This window comes from Pseudorasbora parva, chromosome 15, assembly GCF_024679245.1.
Source record: "Pseudorasbora parva isolate DD20220531a chromosome 15, ASM2467924v1, whole genome shotgun sequence".
Lineage (NCBI taxonomy): Eukaryota > Metazoa > Chordata > Actinopteri > Cypriniformes > Gobionidae > Pseudorasbora > Pseudorasbora parva.
In genome coordinates, this window is record NC_090186.1 from 21,006,609 (window position 1) to 21,029,398 (window position 22,790).

Sequence of the window (22,790 nt, forward strand, 5' to 3'; positions counted from 1 at the left end):
TAAACAAATGAGCATTTAATGCATGAAGTAGGTATGTTCCATAAACTCTGTCGTATGTGGGAATTCTTTGATTAGCCGAATTCAGCTAACCAAGTAACGTTAACAGTGAAGTTACAATCGATTTCGCTTCCCGTCTCGTTTTCTGCATAGTTTTCTGTAACGTTAGTCACTATAAAGCATATCCTTTTACTTTTAATGAATGTATCCCATCGGGATTAAGCATGTGAGTTTCCATAGTTAGGAAAAATTGCGTTTATGTGTGTAGTTTGTAACTTGGATTGCGTGTTTTATATAACTAAGTTAAATATACTGGATTCTTCATTAGTGCCTGTTTGTGCCTGGGTCGAATGATCGCGCCGGGACTTTGACCTTACTCGGAGGAAGTAATGGCTTTGGGAATACTAAATGAGATTCATCTGATATAAGGCAAAAAAATAACATAAATACTGTTGTGTTTCTGGCAGAAAGCGATTGTTTCTTTCTGATGTCTCTTAAGACATCAATGTGCCTCAACGAGCCACAGGGTTTAATATGGATTCATGTGTCTGTGTTTTTTACTCTCATAGAAAACATCCCATTGACATGTATTATACGAGCAACAGTTGAGTTAAAAATCTTAATTTGTGTTCTCCTGAAGAAACAAACACACCTACATCTTGGATGCCCTGGGGGTCAGCAGACAAACATCAAATTTTCATTTTCGGGTGAACTATCATATTAAAGGGTTAGTTCACCAAAACATTTAAATTCTGTCATTATTTCCTTTCCCTCATGTCGTTCCAAAGCCGTCAGACCTTTGTTCATCTTCAGAGCACAAATAAGATATTTCTGATGAAATCCGAGAGCTTTCTGACCCCTCCATAGACAGCCATTTAATTAAAGGGACACTTCAGCGCCTTTTCATATTAAACTACGTTATTCCCTTAACTAAAACGAGTTGATACACACCTCTCCTCTGAGTGCATGCACTTAATCTCTGACGCGATATGACGATCTGATAGCATTTAGCTTAGCCCACTAAGCCCAGTTCATTCACTATGGTACCAAACAGAGATAAAGTTAGAAGTTAGAAAAAAGTCACTCCCTCACATCTCCCCCTCCCTCGCTCATTTCTGTCAATAGGGGGAGATGTGAGGTAGGATGTTTCAGCCGGGACTTTTTACTGCACTGAGTCAAAGTACTCTCAGAAGTGCTATTCCGCCATGCATTATAGTTCTCCTTTTAAAACACATGTAAATTAATAAATTAATCAATTATTAATAGCAAAAGCCTTATGCTGAAGAGAACTACCTTAACAAGCACACATCATAACATTCACAAAAACAGCAAAAAACTGTCTCTGTTTGCTGTATGTCCATCTAAAACTATTTGAATCTAATTCTGACAGGGTTTCATCATCTAATCTGTTGTTGTTTACTTTCTTTGTTTCTTTGTCCTTTCTGTGAACGCTTATGAGCTTATTTCGGCGTTGTCTGCATTTTCTCTCAGGCGGAGAATACACAATGAAGCGGTGGCACGTATGACGTATTGTGAAATTCACATCGGCCAATCAGATGTGATTTTTGGCTGCAAACTTTCGCGGTTGGTTAGTTCTACAAAGGAAATGCCCATATTTGGATTAGATAGTCTCATACCCAGCTGAGAACTTTACAATGATACCAGGCATGACATGTTTCTGTACATGGAGATGGCACGGGAGCTTGAAAGCTTACATGTTAAGGGAGCAAACTGGCCCAAAATCTCAAAATTGACACTGCATGAAAAAATGATGTTTTCACCTGCCGTGTCTCACCTTAATGAGTTACAAACATTAATAACCTGTGAAAGTGAACCTTAACGTAAAGAACACATGTGGTCCATTTATTAATGAGTTACAAACATTAATAACCTGTGAATTGCACCTTAATGCAAAGTGATCACCAGTGAATCATTTATTAATGAGTTACAAACATTAATAACCTGTGAAAGTGAACCTTAATGTTAAGTGATCACCAGTGAACCATTTATTTATGAGTTACAAACATTAATAACCTGTGAAAGTGAACCTTAATGTTAAAGGGGGGGTGAAATGCTGTTTCATGCATACTGATCTTTTTACACTGTTAAAGACTTGGAATCCCATAGTAAACATAGACAAAGTTTCAAAAGTTAAGGTGGACGTTTGATGGGAGTATTTCTTTGTCAAAAATACAACTTCCGGTTAGTCATAAGTTTCGGCAAGTTTTTTGAGATCATGCGTCCCCTTTGACGTTAACGGGGGCGGAATTTCCTTGTATGGGCCTTACGGACAATTCTACCGGAAGCGCGTGAGAGAGAGCGAGGGAGAGAGCGAAAGCAACAGGCTACGCCCATCAAAGCGCTGGCTTGTAGGATGCTGGACAGGTGATATAACCAGTAGCTACTGACTTACCCACTGATAGGCCGGCGGTCGATCTGTATTAGCACTTTCCTCACGCGACGGGCGAATCACTTTCCTCACAGAGCGACTCACTTTCCTCACGCGGCAGGCGAATCACTTTCCTCACTGAGCGAATCACTTTCCTCACAGAGCGACTCACTTTCCTCACGCGGCGGGCGAATCACTTTCCTCACAGAGCGAATCACTTTCCTCACAGAGCGAATCACTTTCCTCACAGAGCGACTCACTTTCCTCACGCGGCGGGCGAATCACTTTCCTCACTGAGCGAATCACTTTCCTCACAGAGCGAATCACTTTCCTCACACGGCGGGCGAATCACTTTCCTCACTGAGCGAATCAATTTCCTCACAGAGCGAATCACTTTCCTCACAGAGCGACTCACTTTCCTCACTGCAGCGCGCTGCTGCACACGTCATTATTTAGCTCCGGTCACACGACACGCCCCCACCCGCTCGGCTTTTTTCGGAAAGACTCGGAACAGCATCTTTCTTATATAATTATAAAAAAAATAAAGACTTTTCGGAGATATGCAGGATGCAATGCTACTCTATAGGTACTCAAGATTGACATGACACTGACTGAAACTGAGTGTTTCACCCCCCCTTTAAGTGATCACCAGTGAACCATTTATTTATGAGTTACAAACATTAATAACCTGTGAAAGTGAACCTTAATGTTAAGTGATCACCAGTGAACCATTTATTTATGAGTTACAAACATTAATAACCTGTGAAAGTGAACCTTAATGTAAAGAACACCTGGACCTAAATATAAAGTTAACACCTGTGAACCATTTATTAATAAATTACAAATATTAATAAACTTTGAAAGTGAACCTTAATGTGAAGTGATCACCTATGAACCATTTATTAATGAGTTAAAAACATTAATAACCTGTGAAAGTGAACCTTAATGTAAAGAACACCTGTGGACCATTTATTAATGAGTTACAAACATTAATAACCTGTGAAAGTGAACCTTAATGTAAAGTGATCACCAGTGAACCATTTATTAATAAATTAAAAACATTATAAAACTGTGAAAGTGAACCTCAATGTAAAGTGATCACATATAAACCATTTATTAATGAGTTGCAAACATTAATAACCTGTGAAAGTGAACCTTAATGTAAAGTGAACACATGTGAATTATGTACTTATTAATTGTGAATGCACACAGAATCGTTTTCTGATTAAATATTTTATTGTTGATGCATTCTATCAGTAAACACAACTTTAAACTTGAACATTAGACAATCCATAATTATTTTGATATCATGATAAAGACCACTGTAACCTAAACATCTAATCATCCAGACTTTAGTTACAGTAATGTTACCTGCGTGTGACAGAACTGTCTGAAGGAGCGCCAGAGCGGTTGAACACACACACACACACACACACACACACACACACACACACACACACACACACACACACATATATATATATATATATATATATATATATATATATATATATATATATATATATATATATATATATATATATATATATATATATATATATATATACAGTATTGTTCAAAATAATAGCAGTACAATGTGACTAACCAGAATAATCAAGGTTTTTAGTATATTTTTTATTGCTACGTGGCAAACAAGTTACCAGTAGGTTCAGTAGATTGTCAGAAAACAAACAAGACCCAGCATTCATGATATGCACGCTCTTAAGGCTGTGCAATTGGGCAATTAGTTGAAAGGGGTGTGTTCAAAAAAATAGCAGTGTCTACCTTTGACTGTACAAACTCAAAAATATTTTGTACAAACATTTTTTTCTGGGATTTAGCAATCCTGTGAATCACTAAACTAATATTTAGTTGTATGACCACAGTTTTTTAAAACTGCTTGACATCTGTGTGGCATGGAGTCAACCAACTTGTGGCACCTCTCAGCTGTTATTCCACTCCATGATTCTTTAACAACATTCCATTCACATTTCTTGGTTTTGCTTCAGAAACAGCATTTTTGATATCACCCCACAAGTTCTCAATTGGATTAAGGTCTGGAGATTGGGCTGGCCACTCCATAACATTAATTTTGTTGGTTTGGAACCAAGACTTTGCCCGTTTACTAGTGTGTTTTGGGACATTGTCTTGTTGAAACAACCATTTCAAGGGCATGTCCTCTTCAGCATAGGGCAACATGACCTCTTCAAGTATTTTAACATATGCAAACTGATCCATGATCCCTGGTATGCGATAAATAGGCCTAACACCATAGTAGGAGAAACATGCCCATATCATGATGCTTGCACCTCCATGCTTCACTGTCTTCACTGTGTACTGTGGCTTGAATTCAGAGTTTGGGGGTCGTCTCACAAACTGCCTGTGGCCCTTGGACCCAAAAAGAACAATTTTACTCTCATCAGTCCACAAAATGTTCCTCCATTTCTCTTTAGGCCAGTTGATGTGTTCTTTGGCAAATTGTAACCTCTTCTGCACATGCCCTTTTTTTTTAACAGAGGGACTTTCCGGGGGATTCTTGACAATAGATTAGCTTCACACAGACGTCTTCTAACTGTCACAGTACTTACAGGTAACTCCAGACTGTCTTTGATCATCCTGGAGGTGATCATTGGCTGAGCCTTTGCCATTCTGGTTATTCTTCTATCCATTTTGATGGTTGTCTTCCGTTTTCTTCCACGTCTCTCTGGTTTTGCTCTCCATTTTAAGGCATTGGAGATCATTTTAGCTGAACAGCCTATCATTTTTTGCACCTCTTTATAGGTTTTCCCCTCTCTAATCAACTTTTTAATCAAAGTACGCTGTTCTTCTGAACAATGTCTTGAACAACCCATTTTCCTCAGCTTTCAAATGCATGTTCAACAAGTGTTGGCTTCATCCTTAAATAGGGGCCACCTGATTCCCACCTGTTTCTTCACAAAATTGATGACCTCAGTGATTGAATGCCACACTGCTATTTTTTTGAACACACCCCTTTCAACTAATTCAACTAATTGCCCAATTGCACAGCCTTAAGCCTAGTTCAGACTGCACGATTTTCAAACTCGTCGGGTCACTGCTCTATTCACACTGCATGACTATCTGGGGTATCATTCAGTCACTGCTGTGTTCACACTGCACGATGGTTTGACGACAGAGGAGTTCACACTGCATGACTGAACAAGGAAGAATCGCCGACAACTCTCTCTCTCTCCCGTGCGCAAACTACGTTTCCCAAACACGTGCGATGTGACAAGTAAACAACGCGAGATAACACGTGCGTCAGACCATTTTTTACAGTCTATGCGTCAGACCGGAGTTCTCGCGCGAGACTTGGAATTGTTATTAAAAATGATAAACTGCACAAAGTTTGCTTCAAATTGTATGTGTGCTGATTTGTGGAGAAAAAGAAAAAAGATTATGGCGGAAGAAATTGTTGGAGAGACAGAGGGAGACAGGATTTTGTTCTGCAAAAACAGTTTGAGGTAAATAAATAATTTTGTAATGTGCTGCTGCTGTGGCTGGATGTGCAAATGTTTGGGCTTTGTTTCTGTTTGATAGAATTGTAAATATATCTATTAAAATACTGATATTCTGCTCTATAACTCCTCTCTGAACGTCCTGCTGCCCTGTATCTCACTCTTTCATTGGCTGTCGGTCATCACCGATGTAATTTTCAGTCAGAACGCAGTTCACACAGCAGGAGTTTGAATCGCCGACAGCTCCAGATATTTAGCATGCCAAATATCTCACCGGCGTCGGCGACTCGTCGGCGATTCTCTCTGATCGCGTCTTTGATTATTCACACTGCGTGATTGTCACTCGCGTGCACGAGCACCGATTTGCCTGTGATCCCGGGCATTTGTCGGCGATTTCGCAAAACCTGTCGGCGACTCAAAATCGGGGCAAAAATCGGGCAGTGTGAACTAGGCTTTAAGAGTGTGCATATCATGAATGCTGGGTCTCATTTGTTTTCTGAGAATCTACTGAACCTACTGGTAACTTGTTTGCCACGTATATTGCCATACTGGTAACTTGTTTGCCACATATATTGCCAAGTATATATATATATATATATATATATATATATATATATATATATATACTTGCCATTATTTGGAGAAAACTTTGAAGAAAACTCTTCTGAGCAGAATTAACCCTTAAAGACCTAGAACATTTTTGGGGCGCCTGATGTGCCTCTACTTTTCTTTGTTTTTCTCCCCCATTCTAGCAGTTAGCATCAAGTGCAATATATCATTTTAAACAGGAGAACCTGAAGATTCCATCTAGCTCATTTGATGTCCCAATTTTACATTTATTTATTCTGAGAATGGATTAAATTAATATAATTTCAAGAAAAATGGCAGAAAAAAATTGATGTTTTTACTGTGAACTCGAACAGAACTTCATGAAGTTTGGATTTTTTCCTTTAGATAGTTATACTTGGTTGTTTTACACTTCCAGATTAAATTTTGTCTACATGTAACAATCCCTCAGCAAGTTATAGCCAATTATTATGACATTATTCTAGGCATTTCTAGGTTTTTGAGTGAAAAGAGTGTATTTTATTTACTGATAATGTGTCCTAAAAAGTTCAAGTAATAAAGTAAATAGAAAGATTGCTATATAATAACAACACTGAAACAAACATTTTTCTTCAGAGAAATATATTATAATTTGAGCATGAAAAACAAACGCAAACATCAAGTTGTGACAAACCGTGAAATAAAATATACTGAGGCTACTTTTACATGTGGGCGGCTATTTTCATAAACGGACATTTCAACCTCTCTGCACATAATCTTCTCAAACACAAATTGAGGAAAATATAATAGTGAAAATTGTGTAAAACACAAACTACATACAAATAGAGAAATATACTGGCTGTGCTCTGAGAGAGAGAGAGCGCTTTGCACGTGTTTATTTCTGTTTGGTTTCATGATGCATGCAAATTCACACCCACGTTCATTTTTCAGAGAAATGTGATTTGTGGTTCAAAAGACCGAACACTGTGTTTATTGGTTGAGTTGATGAAAGTTTCAACGAATCTGGGCACAGGGGGGTGGGACTAATAAAAAAATAATAATTTCTCTTTGGCTCAGGGGAACAACCCACGTGTGTTTCCTGGACAAATCAATGCTGCATATTTTGGTGACGCATCCACGCTGACTATGGAGCCTCTGAATGATTAATCGCGAGACATATAATACATATGGAAAGCGGAGATTCTCCTCTTTATGGTGCAGTTTACAGCATACTGATTGAATTAGCGGTTTAAAAGTTACTAAACATTTTAGAACAATAGTTATTTTTAGCTGCGGACGGCTGTCTCGGTCTTTAAGGGTTAACCTACTACAAACAATGACGGAATTGCCGGTATGACATTTAATTTATTTACTGTGAAAATGTTGGAATATCTGCTGTTTACTACTTTGTTGTAATTTAAAATCAATTGTTTAAATCATGGTCGTGTGCTAAATACTGTTTTTATGTGACTGCCTCTGTTTGTGCTCTTAAAGGGATCATATAATAGTACATGTATTTTTACATTTAATATGATTGTATGGCAATGTGTGTTTGCAGTGCCTATACACAATCATCCTATAATAATAAAAATCCATTCAGAGTTTTTTATTTCTTTTTTATAATGTCCTTATACGTGTTTCCCTGTCTCAAATCGAGCCGTCCGACTACGATTGTTAACTGACAGCAGATTCTCAACACAGACCCACCCTCAGCAACCTTTCATCATATTCTACCATTGTTGATACGCTGGAGCAGAATGGGTTCTAAACGGTGGTGGTGTTCTGTTCTAGGGTGTAATAACAAATACAGCAGTCATTTCTGATGTTCCTAAATTCAAACTGCTGAAGACGCAGTGGCTGAGTTTTGTTTTCGAAGAGAATATTTCCCTGATGCTTTCATGTTTGCGCAAATCATTTCTCACCAGACTGCTTTAAAACTTCATAGATAATGTCACGCATCACTGACAAGCCTACATTTACCGAACAAATGTTTTTCATGACCATCATCAGTAACATAAATCAGTCAATGAACTATACATCATTAAACACAAAGCATTCATATCTCACTACTTGACCCTGCCAGTACATATAAAAATAGATCAAAGTGACATTACATTAACCAACCATTCAGAAACGTCCTGTTTGAACCTTAATTATCGAACTTCATTGGGGCATTCATCTTGTTCTGGGTCCGACTCCGGTTCAAATTTATATGGTTTGCAATGATGTGTCCTCAGAGATTCCCGATGACAATCTTTCTTCAAAATATACCCTCAACTGTTGTCAAGGCAACACTCCATGTGTAATGTGTCAAAACACTCGATAGAACAGAGGGGCGGGGTGAGCAAAGCTCATTATCATTTAAAGTCACAAAAGCAGGTAAAATTAGTGTTTTCTTACAATACAATACAATTATCTAATGATAATTTTTCATTAAAGTACATCTGTCACCCACCCCCCCAAGCGTCACGCTGGTCCTGTAACGACAATTAGTGACATACACTGGGGAACATAGGGGTGGGCGGGGGTGCGCCCTGACAGACCTACCTGAGCTGACCACAGCCTGGAGAGTCCGTCGGCGTTGGAGTTGGCCGTCCCGGCCCCATGTTCCACCTTGAAGTGGAAGGAACCACCACGTCACTCTGGCGTTGGTGTCCTTAGCACAGGCCATCCATTGTAGTGGGGCGTGATCCATCATTAGATTGAAGCGGCGTCCCACCAGGTAGTAGCGGAGCTCCAGGACTGCCCACTTGATGGCCAGGGCTTCCTTCTCCACCGCCGCATACCTGGTTTCTGCTGGGGTCAGCTTACGGATGTAGGTGACAGGGTATTCCTCACCCTCTTGGACTTGGGAGGACCACCCCAGGCCATGTTGGAGGCGTCCATTTGCAGCAGGAAGGGGCAGTTAAAGTCGGGCGCCCTCAGGACCGGTTCCATGGTCAGAGATGTCTTGATATCCCGGAAGGTCTTGTCCAGTGCGTCATCCCACTTCACCTTCTCCTGCTGCCCCTTCCTGGTTAGGTCTGTCAGGGGAGCTGCTAAGGTGAAGTTAGGGATAAAACAGCGATAATAGCCCGCCAACCCCAAAAAGGCTCATACCTGAGTTTTGGTCTCCTGGCGGGGCGCTGTCAGCATGGCATCTAAGAACCTTGCAAAATAGTGAGGAACCAGTTGACAGTAGGACCGGCACAGGATGGCATTGGTCCACCTGACCAGGGATGAGCAATTCCAGTCCTGGAATAGGACTTGCTTGGTGCTTGGCAGCTATCATTATGCTATGACTTTACTTTTCGAGGCACATGACTATTAATTAATTCAAAATTAGTTCAAAACCATAACCAAAATTACATATTACTTAATCAATCACCGTCGGAGACCTGGCTCCTCCCATGACTGGATACATCATGTGATCCCATGGGAATTCTCAACAGCCACCCCCAAATGTATATAAACATATTTTCATCTGGAGAATTCTGTACAATTATTAATTCAAGTATACTAAAAGGGCAGAAACAGACAATTCTGGTCGACCACAATGGGGGCTTAGAAAGGCAGGCTCTAGTGGACGGGAGTGTATTTTAAGAGTCCAAAACGATTGGATGGATAGCTTCTGGCTCCACGTTCCCGATCTGACGAAGGTGACTACCACTCTTATAAGACATATCACAGGATCGTACTCAGGTGACAATTCAACAAGTCTACTGCGTGCAGAAACATCTTGACCTAGTTGGATTAACTTGCACTCCTCAGGAAATACCTCTTCTAGTGCATGATGGAGTAACAGCTCTGCTTTATTCTGAGTGAGTCTGTTCTCTGGAGTTGAATCAGGGGGATTATCCAATGCCATGTCATCAGGAAAAATTATTGGATAGGCTGAATAGGTACATACAGCCATATTCCATAAGCTTTTGAATTTCCTGATCGTATCTTTGTCACGGCTGTAATGAGAGACAGAGAGGATCCAATAGCGAATCAAAAAACAAGTTTATTGTTCCACAGGACGGCAAGCGTCAACAATAAACCAAGCTCAGATAACAGGCAAAAGTAATAAAGAGACAGGCTCCAGGGCACAGGCAGGTGAACTGCGGCGAAGGTCAGGTGCAGGCGGTCAGGCAGACGATACGGCAGAGCAGGGAAGCAGCGGACAACCAGAGGCCGAATCCTGGACCAGGAACAGAGATAATCCCCCAGGGGAAAAAGAAGCCGAAGCCAGCCACGCCAGAAACGCCTGTAACAATCTGACAATGGGTGCCAGTGAGAGAGCAGTTTATATAGTGAGACTGATGAGTGCAGCAGGTGAAAGTGATGAGTCCCATAATCAGTGGCCACGCCTCCCACACAACCTCACAAGACACAAAGAAGGAGACAATGAATTCATAAACCGTGACAGTACCCCTCCCCCTAGGAGCGCCTCCTGGAGCTCCCAGGAGGACCTACCTGTCGATTGTAATCATCGATAAGGGAGTGATCCAGTATGTCCCTAGCAGGAACCCAACTTCTCTCCTCCGGACCATAACCTTCCCAGTCCACCAAGTACTGGAATCCGCGTCCCCTCCGTCTAGCGTCCAGAATACGATTGACCGTATAAGTTGGTTCCCCATCTACGAGTCGCGGCGGCGGGGGGGGGGGGGGGGGGGGGGGGGGGACCGGGGTAGGCGGATTAATAGGAGCATGAAAAACAGGCTTTAATTTGGAAACATGAAACACGGGGTGAATTCTCCCGTACGCGGGAGGTAGTTTGAGGCGGACTGTCACCGGGCTAAGAATCTTGGTGACAGTAAACGGGCCAATGAATTTAGGAGCTAGCTTATTACTCACGGAGCGGAGAGGAATGTTCTTAGAAGAAAGCCACACTTTTTGACCCACAACGTAGACGGGAGGCTTAGACCGGTGGCGATCGGCTTGGGCCTTGGTGCGTCTACCCACCCGGAGCAGAGTCTCACGGGCTCTACTCCAAGTGTCTCGACACCTCTGGACGAAGGCGTGCGCGGAGGGGACCGCGACCTCGGATTCCAGACTGGGAAAGATAGGTGGCTGGTACCCTAAACTACATTCAAAAGGCGAAAGGCCCGTACCTGACACTGGTAATGAATTATGTGCGTACTCAATCCATGAGATGAGTTGACTCCAGGAGGAAGGATTTCTGGAGGCCAAACATCGTAACCCTCTCTCAAGGTCCTGGTTGGCCCGCTCTGTCTGGCCATTGCTCTGAGGATGAAACCCCGAAGACAAACTAACCGTCGCCCCTAATAATTTACAAAATTCTCGCCAAAATTTGGACACGAACTGGGGTCCCCTGTCGGAAACCACGTCCATCGGAAGGCCATGTAAACGAAAGACGTGATCGACGACAGCTACCGCTGTCTCCTTGGCTGAAGGTAATTTGGGCAAGGGAACAAAATGTACCATCTTCGAGAATCGGTCCACGACGGTTAAAACAACCGACTTGCCCTGGGAGGGCGGGAGGGCGGTGATAAAATCTAGAGCGATATGGGACCAGGGTCTCGAAGGGACAGACAGCGGTTGTAGGAGCCCATCGGGAGGGCGGTTAGATGTCTTCCCCATGGCACAGACTGAACAGGCCAAAACAAAATCTCAGATGTCACGAGCCATACCGGGCCACCAGAATCGTTGCTTAACCAAAAATTTGGTTCTATTAACTCCAGGATGACAAGCGACATTGGAGCAGTGTCCCCATCGAACAACGTCGGACCGAACTCCCTCCGGAACGAATAATCGGTTCGGTGGTCCACCGTGCGGAGGCGTTACCCCTTCTAAGGCCGTCCTGACCTTCGATTCGACCTCCCATACGAGTGTGGAGACTCTAAGTCTCTCAGGTAAAATGCACTCGGGAGTAGACGGGCGTTCGGAGCGGTCAAAAACGCGCGACAAAGCATCGGGTTTGATGTTTTTGGAACCCGGGCGGTACGAAAGAGAAAAGTCAAAACGTCCGAAAAAAAGGGACCACCGAGCCTGCCTGGAGTTGAGTCTCTTAGCAGATCTGATGTATTCCAGATTCTTATGGTCGGTCCAAACGATAAAAGGAACCCCCGACCCCTCTAGCCAATGACGCCACTCCTCCAATGCCAGTTTGACTGCCAACAGCTCTCTATTACCAATGTCATAATTGCGTTCGGCTGGCGACAAGCGATGAGAAAAAAACGCGCAAGGGTGCATCTTATCATCCGAGGAAGAGCGCTGGGATAGAACCGCTCCTACCCCCACCTCTGACGCGTCAACCTCCACCACAAACTGGCGTGATGGATCAGGGGTCACTAAAATGGGAGCCGAAACAAAGCGGCTCTTCAGGTTGGTAAATGCAGTCTCGGCTGCAACCGACCACCTGAACGCCGTTCGGGTGGAGGTCAAGGCAGTCAGAGGCGCGGCTAGCTGGCTGAAGTTGCGAATAAAACGCCGATAAAAATTGGCGAACCCCAGAAACCTCTGTAGGGCCTTACGGGAATCTGGACTTGGCCAGTCTATCACAGCCCTAACCTTATCGGGATCCATGCGCATTCCCTCGGACGAGATGATGTAACCTAAAAATGGTACAGACTGTGCATGAAACGCACATTTCTCCGCCTTGACAAAAAGCCCATTCTCTAGCAACCTCTGTAACACTAGTCTGACGTGCTGGACATGTTCCTGGAGAGAAGAAGAAAAAATCAGTATGTCATCCAGGTAAACATAAAGAAACTGATCTACCATGTCTCCCAGCACGTCATTGACCAGTGTCTGGAAGACTGCGGGAGAGTTGGACAGCCCGAAGGGCATGACCAAATATTCAAAGTGCCCCCTGGGGGTGTTAAATGCAGTCTTCCATTCATCCCCCTTCCTGATGCGCACCAAATGATAGGCATTGCGTAAATCCAATTTCGTGAATATGGATGCTCCCTGTAACCTCTCGAAAGCTGAAGACATCAACGGCAAAGGATAGGTATTCTTTACCGTGATGTTATTCAGCCCCCGGTAGTCAATGCAAGGTCGCAGAGAACCATCCTTTTTACCCACGAAAAAGAACCCCGCCCCCGCTGGAGAAGAGGAAGGACGGATGAACTTGGAAGCTAGAGAATCAGAAATGTATTTCTCCATGGCCTCCCTTTCAGGAGTAGAAAGTGAATATAACTTGCCCTTAGGCGGAGACTTGCCTGGAAGTAGATCTATAGCACAGTCATAGGGACGATGAGGAGGAAGAGAAGCAGCCCGGGACTTACTGAACACCTCCTTCAGGTCGAGGTACTCCTTAGGCACGTTAGATAAATCCACCGTCTCCTCCTGCAACACAGAACTAGACATACACGAACGAGCAGACACAAGACAAGAGGCATAACACTGATTACTCCAGGATGTGATAGTATTATGTCCCCAGTCAACCCTGGGATTGTGTTTCTGTAACCAGGGATGACCGAGGACAACAGGTGCATGAGGAGTGTCAGTGAGGAGGAATGTGATAGTCTCTGTGTGGTTCCCAGAAATGGTGAGTGTAATGTTTTCAGTGATGTGGGTGATGGTGGGTAAAGTCTGGCCATTGAGGGCGTGAACAGAAATGGTACTGGAAAGGGGGGTGACGGGAATCCTGAGTCGTTGTGCCAGAGTCTGATCGATAAAATTACCCTCTGCTTCCGAATCCACGAGTGCTTGGCAGATGTGAAAACTGGCTGCCCACTGCAATCTTCCCGGAAGGAAAGTCGCGGACGAGGCTTTCTCCAACGCAGCTCCACCCGACAGTAACCTCCTTACTACTGCCGGGCTCGATCTTTTACTGGACACTGGTTGAGGAAATGCCCCGCCGCACCACAGTAGAGACAGAGACCCCCCGCTCTGCGACGCTCTCTCTCCTCCCGGGAAAGCCGAGCTCTACCCACCTGCATGGGCTCGGGATCGTTGGTGGGGCTGACCGTGTAGGCGCCACTGGGCTCACAAAACTCAGATGTCCTCCGCATATGAGAGCGGGATTCCAGGCGTGAGTCAACTCGAAGTGCTAACGTCATCAGTCCATCGAGATCCGTAGGTAAATCCAAGGCGTACACCTCTCGCTGTACACGGTCAGCCAGCCCATGCAGGAAACGGTCCCACTGCGCTTCCTTGTTCCAACCACACTCAGCGGCCAGGGTACGAAAGTCGATGATGTAATCAGAAACGGGTCTGCTGCCTTGTTGCAGATCGGAAAGCTTGCGGGCCGCCTCGCGTCCCACGGCGGCTCGGTCAAAGACCCGTTTCATCTCCTCCGTGAGTGCGAGGAACGAGGAACAACACGGATGGCGATTCTCCCAAACCGCCGTTCCCCAGTGTGCCGCATCATGGTTAGGCAAGGCAAGTTTATTTGTAGAGCACATTTCATACCCAATGGCAATTCAAAGTGCTTTACATAGAAATTAATTAAAATAGTGGTAACATATTCATGAGAAAAAAGAATACCATGTGGACGAATGAAAAATTAAAAACAAGCATAGTTAATATAGTTGTAAAGATAATAATAATAATAAAAAAATGATAATAAATCGGATCCACAATAATGGTCTGATATAAAAATAAATCATTCTTCAGTTTACAGCCTACATACATGTACCATTTTTATTAGAACACCTCTCCTTCATTTCTTTCTCAAACACGTTCATAAAGATCCATTTTAATCACTATCCCCTGATTTTTACTCAGGAACCTTCTTGTTAAACCCATTTTCACTCATCATACCCTCCACAGATTTACACATACTCAAACCTTATTGTCAAACTTACTATTTCCATTAAACCCAGTTTCACTCATCATATTTAACTCAAATGAACATATAAATTAACAATAACCAAAAATAAGAACAAAGGTAAACTAAAACAATTATTAAAAAAGTAAAGAGATAAGATAGGGTGCAATCAGTCGGACATACAGTGGATCAGATCTCATTCAGTAAATGCACAGCTAAACAGATGTGTTTTGAGTCTGGATTTGAATGTGGCTACTGTTGGAGCACATCTGATCTGTTCAGGAAGCTGGTTCCAACTACGGCTGGCATAATAGCTAAAAGCAGACTCTCCTTGCTTTGAGTGAACTCTTGGTATTTCTAACTGACTTGATCCTGCTGATCTGAGTGATCTGTTGAGTTTGTATTTAATCAGCACATCTGCAATGTATTGAGGTCCTAGCCCAGATAGCAAGCGGATGTGGGCCACTTCAGGCAATGATGCGGCACTGCAGGCCTTCTTATGGCCCGGATAAAATGTATGTGAGCCTCATGTGGCCCACAAGTAAAATGGCAAATATGGCCCAAATATTTTAAATCACATGTGGGCCTTTTTAGGCAAAGATGCGGCACTCATGGCAATGTGTAATCTGAATATGAGCCTAAAGTGGCCCATATGATAATTAATGAATATGGCCCAAATATCACAAACCAAATGTGGGCCACCTATGGGAAAAATCTGGCAAAACCGACAATGACTAATCTGGGTGTAAACCAAATATGGCCCGCATATGTTGCAGCAAATGTGGCCCAGTTATGTTATAACATATCTGGGCCAGTTTTGGCACATATGAGGGACAGTAATCACTGGCAAATCTGAATGTGAACCTAAAGTGGCCCACACTTGGAAAAGAAAATAAGGCCCGAATACTTTACATCAAATTTGGGCCACATTTGGCAAATATATGGCAAAGTCAGCACTGGCTAACCAGGGTGTGAGCCTAAACTGGCCCACACATAGTGCAGCAAATAAGGCCCAATTATGTTAAAACATATCTGGGCCATTTTTGGCAAAGGTGAGGGACAGTAATCACTGGCGAATCTGAATATGAACCTAAAGTGGGCCACACATGGAATTTGCAAATATGGCCTGGATACATTATACAAAATTTGGGCCACATTTGGCAAATGTATGGCAAAGTCAGCACTGGCTAACCAGGGTGTAAACCTAAACTGGCCCACATATAATGCAGCAAATGCGGCCCAATTAAGTAAAAAAACACCTGGCCCAGTTTTGGCAAAGATGAGGGACATTGATCACTGACGAATCTGAATGTGAACCTATTGTGGCCCACACATGGCAGAGCAAATATGGGCCGAATACATCACAGCAAATTTGGGCCACATTTGGAAAATATATGGCAAAGTCAGCACTGGCTAACCAGGGAGTGAACCTAAACTGGCCCACATTAAGTGCAGCAAATGAGGCCCAATTATGTTAAAACATATCTGGGCCAGTTTTGGCAAAGGTGAGGGACAGTAATCATGAACAAATCTGAATGTGAACCTAAGGTGGCCCACACATGGTATAGCAAATATGGCCCGAATACATTACATCAAATTTGGGCCACATTTGGCAAATATATGGCAAAGCCAGCACTGGCTAACCAGGGTGTACACCTAAACTGGCCCACATTGAGTGCAGCAGATGAGGCCCGATTATGGTAAAACCTATCTGGGCCAGTTTTGGCAAAGGTGAGGGATAGTAATCACTTTCAAATCTGAATGTGAACCTAAAGTGGGCCACATATGGCATAGCAAATATGGCTCGAACACATTACACCAAATTTGGGCCACATTTGGCAAATTTATGGCAAAGTCAGCACTGGCCAACCAGGGTGTGAACCTAAACTGGCCCACATATAATGCAACAAATGTGGACAAGTTTTCTTAAAAAATATCTGGGCCAGTTTTGGCAAAGATGAGGGACAGTAATCACTAACCAATCTGAATGTGAACCTACAGTGGCCCACACATGGCATAGCAAATATGGCCTGAATACATTACATCAAATTTGGGCCACATTTGGCAAATATATGGCAAAGTCAACACTGGCCAACCAGAATGTGAGCCTAAACTGGCCCACATATAATGCAGCAAATGTGGCCCAGTTTTCTTAAAAACATATCTGGGCCAGTTTTGGAGAAGGTGAGGGACAGTAATCACTTGCAAATCTGAATGTGAACCTATGGTGGCCCAGACATGGCAAAGCAAATATGGGCCGAATACATTACACCAAATTTGGGCCAGATTTGGAAAATATATGGCAAAGTCAACACTGGCTAACCAGGGTGTAAACCTAAACTGGCCCACATTAAGTGCTGCAAATGTGGCCCAATTATGTTAAAACATATCTGGGCCAATTTTGGCAAAGGTGAGGGACAGTAATTACTGGTGAATCTGAATTTGAACCTAAAGTGGCCCAGACATGGCATAGCAAATATGGCCCGAATACATTACACCAAATTTGGGCCACATTTGGAAAATATATGGCAAAGTCAACACTGGCCAACCAGGGCTTGAACCTAAACTGGCCCACATTAAGTGCTGCAAATGTGGCCCAATTATGTTAAAACATATCTGGGCCAGTTTTGGCAAAGGTGAGGGATAGAAATCACTCGCAAATCTGAATTTGAACCTAAAGTGGCCCAGACATGGCATAGCAAATATGGCCCGAATACATTACACCCAATTTGGGCCACATTTGGAAAATATATGGCAAAGTCAACACTGGCCAACCAGGGCTTGAACCTAAACTGGCCCACATTAAGTGCTGCAAATGTGGCCCAATTATGTTAAAACATATCTGGGCCAGTTTTGGCAAAGGTGAGGGATAGAAATCACTCGCAAATCTGAATTTGAACCTAAAGTGGCCCAGACATGGCATAGCAAATATGGCCTGAATACATTACACCCAATTTGGGCCACATTTGGAAAATATATGGCAAAGTCAACACTGGCCAACCAGGGCTTGAACCTAAACTGGCCCACATTAAGTGCTGCAAATGTGGCCCAATTATGTTAAAACATATCTGGGCCAGTTTTGGCAAAGGTGAGGGATAGTAATCACTTGCAAATCTGAATATGAACCTAAAGTGGGCCACACATGGCATAGCAAATATGGCCCGAATACATTACATCAAATTTGAGCCACATTTGGCAAAAGTACAGCAAAGTCAGCACTGGCAAACCAGGATGTGAGCCTAAACTGGCCCACATTAAGTGCTGCAAATGTGGCCCAATTATGTTAAAACATATCTGGGCCAGTTTTGGAGAAGGTGAGGGACAGTAATCACTAACAAATCTGAATGTGAACCTATGGTGGCCCAGACATGGCATAGCAAATATGGGCCGAATACATTACACCAAATTTGGGCCAGATTTGGAAAATATATGGCAAAGTCAACACTGGCTAACCAGGGTGTAAACCTAAACTGGCCCACATTAAGTGCTGCAAATGTGGCCCAATTATGTTAAAACATATCTGGGCCAATTTTGGCAAAGGTGAGGGACAGTAATTACTGGTGAATCTGAATTTGAACCTAAAGTGGCCCAGACATGGCATAGCAAATATGGCCCGAATACATTACACCAAATTTGGGCCACATTTGGAAAATATATGGCAAAGTCAACACTGGCCAACCAGGGCTTGAAACTAAACTGGCCCACATTAGGTGCTGCAAATGTGGCCCAATTATGTTAAAACATATCTGGGCCAGTTTTGGCAAAGGTGAGGGATAGAAATCACTCGCAAATCTGAATTTGAACCTAAAGTGGCCCAGACATGGCATAGCAAATATGGCCCGAATACATTACACCCAATTTGGGCCACATTTGGAAAATATATGGCAAAGTCAACACTGGCCAACCAGGGCTTGAACCTAAACTGGCCCACATTAAGTGCTGAAAATGTGGCCCAATTATGTTAAAACATATCTGGCCCAGTTTTGGCAAAGGTGAGGGATAGTAATCACTTGCAAATCTGAATATGAACCTAAAGTGGGCCACACATGGCATAGCAAATATGGCCCGAATACATTACATCAAATTTGGGCCACATTTGGCAAAAGTACAGCAAAGTCAGCACTGGCAAACCAGGTTGTGAGCCTAAACTGGCCCACATTAAGTGCTGCAAATGTGGCCCAATTATGTTAAAACATATCTGGGCCAGTTTTGGTAAAGGTGAGGGATAGAAATCCCTCGCAAATCTGAATATGAACCTAAAGTGGGCCACACATGGCATAGCAAATATGGCCTGAATACATTACACCAAATTTGGGCCACATTTGGCAAAAGTACAGCAAAGTCAGCACTGGCTAACCAGGATGTGAGCCTAAACTGGCCCACATATAATGCAGCAAATGTGGCCCAGTTTTCTTAAAAAAATATCTGGGCCAGTTTTGGCAAAGGTGAGGGATAGAAATCACTCGCAAATCTGAATATGAACCTAAAGTGGGCCACACATGGCATAGCAAATATGGCCTGAATACATTACACCAACTTTGGGCCACATTTGGCAAAAGTACAGCAAAGTCAGCACTGGCTAACCAGGATGTGAGCCTAAACTGGCCCACATATAATGCAGCAAATGTGGCCCAGTTTTCTTAAAAAAATATCTGGGCCAGTTTTGGCAAAGGTGAGGGATAGAAATCACTCGCAAATCTGAATATGAACCTAAAGTGGGCCACACATGGCATTGCAAATATGGCCTGAATACATTACACCAAATTTGGGCCACATTTGGCAAAAGTACAGCAATATCAGCACTGGCTAACCAGGATGTGAGCCTAAACTGGCCCACATATAATGCAGCAAATGTGGCCCAGTTTTCTTATAAACATATCTGGGCCAGTTTTGGAGAAGGTGAGGGACAGTAATCACTAACAAATCTGAATGTGAACCTATGGTGGCCCTGACATGGCATAGCAAATATGGGCCGAATACATTACACCAAATTTGGGCCAGATTTGGAAATATATATGGCAAAGTCAACACTGGCCAACCAGGGCTTGAACCTAAACTGGCCCACATTAAGTGCTGCAAATGTGGCCCAATTATGTTAAAACATAACTGGGCCAGTTTTGGCAAAGGTTAGGGACAGTAATTAATGGTGAATCTGAATTTGAACCTATGGTGGCCCAGACATGGCATAGCAAATATGGCCCGAATACATAACACCAAATTTGGGCCACATTTGGAAAATATATGGCAAAGTCAACACTGGCCAACCAGGGCTTGAACCTAAACTGGCCCACATTAAGTGCTGCAAATGTGGCCCAATTATGTTAAAACATATCTGGGCCAGTTTTGGCAAAGGTGAGGGATAGAAATCACTCGCAAATCTGAATATGAACCTAAAGCGGGCCACACATGGCATAGCAAATATGGCCCGAATACATTACACCAAATTTGGGCCACATTTGGCAAAAGTACAGCAAAGTCAGCACTGGCTAACCAGGATGTGAGCCTAAACTGGCCCACATATAATGCAGCAAATGTGGCCCAGTTTTCTTAAAAACATATCTGGGCCAGTTTAGGAGAAGATGAGGGACAGTAATCACTAACAAATCTGAATGTGAACCTATGGTGGCCCACACATAGCATAGCAAATATGGGCCGAATACATTACACCAAATTTGGGCCAGATTTGGAAAATATATGGCAAAGTCAACACTGGCTAACCAGGGTGTAAACCTAAACTGGCCCACATTAAGTGCTGCAAATGTGGCCCAATTATGTTAAAACATATCTGGGCCAGTTTTGGCAAAGGTGAGGGACAGTAATTACTGGTGAATCTGAATTTGAACCTAAAGTGGCCCAGACATGGCATAGCAAATATGGCCCGAATACATTACACCAAATTTGGGCCACATTTGGAAAATATATGGCAAAGTCAACACTGGCCAGTGGCTAACCAGGGCTTGAACCTAAACTGGCCCACATTAAGTGCTGCAAATGAGGCCCAATTATGTTAAAACATATCTGGGCCAGTTTTGGCAAAGGTGAGGGACAGAAATCACTTGCAAATCTGAATATGAACCTAAAGTGGGCCACACATGGCATAGCAAATATGGGCCGAATACATTACACCAAATTTGGGCCACATTTGGCAAAAGTACAGCAAAGTCAGCACTGGCTAACCAGGGTTTGAACCTAAACTGGCCCACATATAATGCAGCAAATATGGTCCAGTTTTCTTAAAAACATATCCAGGCCAGTTTTGGCAAAGATGAGGGACAGTAATCCCTCGTGAATCTGAATATGAACCTAAAGTGGCCCATACATGGCATAGCAAATATGGCCTGCACGTAATACACCAACTTTGGGCCACATTTGGCAAAAGTACGCCAAAGTCAGCACTGGCTAACCAGAGCGTGAGCCTAAACTGGCCCACATATTATGCAGCAAATGTGGCCCAGTTTTATTAAAAAATATCTGGGCCAGTTTTGGCCAATAGGGACAGTAAATCTGATTGTGACCCTAAAGTGGCCCAGACATGGCATAGCCAATATGGCCAGAATACATTACACCAAATTTAGCCCACATTTGGCAAATATATGGCAAAGTCAGCACTGGCTAACCAGGCTGTAAACCTAAACTGGCCCACATTAAGTGCTGCAAATGTGGCCCAATTATGTTAAAACATATCTGGGCCAGTTTTGGCAAAGGTGAGGGACAGTAATCACTGGCAAATCTGAATGTGAACCTAAAGTGGCCCAGACATGGCATAGCAAATATGGCCCGAATACATTACACCAAATTTGGGCCACATTTGGTAAATGTACAGCAAAGTCAGCACTGGCTAACCAGGGTGTAAGCCTGTTAATAGTTAATAACATTTACAGCCATGTTTGCCAAATATACAGTACAGTTGACATGTAGCCTGACAAGCCAGACCCACATCAAGATGTTTGGTCTGGAAACTCATCATTGACAGCTCAATCAGAGGGGCGGATAAACGGCTGTCTGTCAAACTCCCTCTGCACGCGTTAGGATAGCGCTACAACCAACCAGAGCAACGAAGGTGAAGCGGAGCTCGCTGACAGATTAAACATTCACCGTATCCGGTCGGCTAAGCTCTGAACACATCTTCCCTTCTTAAGAATGACTTCAGTGCTGTTCTTTGTTCTTTTCTCAGCGAAAAGCTTAACTCCAAGTCTTCCAGAGTCGCGGTCAAAGCTGATTCGAAAGACCGCCGTTCACCAGCTTCTGTGTTTACTAGAAGCACGCAAGCGCAACTCTGGCGTCATTATTTTAAGCCCCGCCCACCAACTCTATACACGATGTGATTGGCCTGACCAGAGTTTGGCGTTTACAGCTCAGAAGGGTATTGAGAGTTGCTAGACGACACTCGTGGCAGATTAGATTTGCTGCCGCTAGGGTGTGTCTAGATTTCTAGGCTAGCTGACATGGAAAATATGCCATAAATATAATTACAGTTAATTTAGATGTATAGCTAAAAATGCCCACATTTGAAAATATGGCATAATACTTTGTAACGAAATTGGGCTATGTTTGATAGGATGCAACTCTTAATTGTACAGTTTAATCTGGACAAAAAGACTATATCAGTTGTGGATTGGCCTGCCTTGTGATAAAAAAAGTACATAACTTTAATTGTGTGTGTGTGTCTGTGTGTGTGTGT